Raw genomic sequence first — 1,130 nt, forward strand, 5'->3', positions numbered from 1 at the left:
AAGTTGTTGTCTATCATTTTATCCATCAGCAAGAAGACCCTTTACTGGATGCAACCTTGGACCCCTCCAAACCATAAACTGAATAAACCTTTTTTTTTAAAAAGAAAAAACAAAACTACCCAGACTAACCTGAGTTATTAGCAACAGAATGAACTAGGGCAATAAGTAAGAAGTAGAAGATTCTGAGGCCTCTATGCAAAATATTTATGCCAAAGCAATTTTTAAATAAAAGACTAGTACAAAATTCATGCAAAATTTTTAGTTTTAAACCAAATTAGAGGTAAGGGAAAAGTTACAGATAATTTTTTTTTTCAGTAAGAAATTTTCTTTTACCTTTTTTCTTTTTCTTTTTCTTTTTTTAATATGGAATGCCTCACGAATTTGCTTGTCATCCTTGCACTGGGGCCGTGCTAATCTTCTCTGTATCGTTCCAATGTTAGTCTATGTGCTGCCGACTTGAGCACCAGATCTTTTAAGAACCATTCATTTAAGAGCCATTTTAAGAGAAAGAACTTTGAGAAAGAAGACCAAACTAATTATAATTTCTTTAATGGTTTTTATAGAATATGTTTTTATTTTATTTTTTTGCCAATTGATCTTAATAATAATCCTCAGACTTCAGTTCATGGTTTCATAGGCATGTAAGTCATAGTTGTTACAACACTTGCTGGTTATTGATCTACATATACATATAAACAAATCTTCAAAATTCTGTCATGGCAACAAGAATGATGACCATGAACTCCGGATACACGTGACCTGTTCATACTGAAATTGCTTAGTATGTCCCTCCAGTCCCATCCCCACCTTTTCCAGTGGATTTGTCTTTGTGACGTCTCAATTTTATTGTTCTGGATATTTATATCTAATGTTATAGACACTTATTACTTGCTTCAATTAAAATTATTTTAAAACATTTCAAAAAAAGAAAATTATTTCCAAGAAAACTATGGGGTAAATAAGGTCTGTTTTATTTCAAGACATAAATTATAGTCACAGATATAAAAGATCACCAAAGAGAACACCCTAAATTGCCCTAATGTCTAAACTGTAAATTATTGAGAGTAGAAAATATGCATTTTTTCACTATGATTATCCTTTGTCTGGAATGCAGAAGATTAATAAATACT

The 1,130-nt window shown here is 31.2% G+C and overlaps 1 non-coding gene across 1 annotated transcript; it reads right to left on the minus strand.

The window, feature by feature from the left end:
- Positions 1 to 357: 357 nt before the first annotated feature.
- On the minus strand, positions 358 to 464 carry LOC114009249 (U6 spliceosomal RNA). The gene has a single exon (XR_003550698.1). It is a non-coding gene; the product is annotated as a U6 spliceosomal RNA (small nuclear RNA).
- Between the last annotated feature and the right edge of the window lie 666 nt (positions 465 to 1,130).

The sequence above is a fragment of the Tupaia chinensis genome, unplaced genomic scaffold (assembly GCF_000334495.1).
Source record: "Tupaia chinensis unplaced genomic scaffold, TupChi_1.0 Scaffold000498_1, whole genome shotgun sequence".
NCBI classification, from domain to species: Eukaryota; Metazoa; Chordata; class Mammalia; order Scandentia; family Tupaiidae; genus Tupaia; species Tupaia belangeri.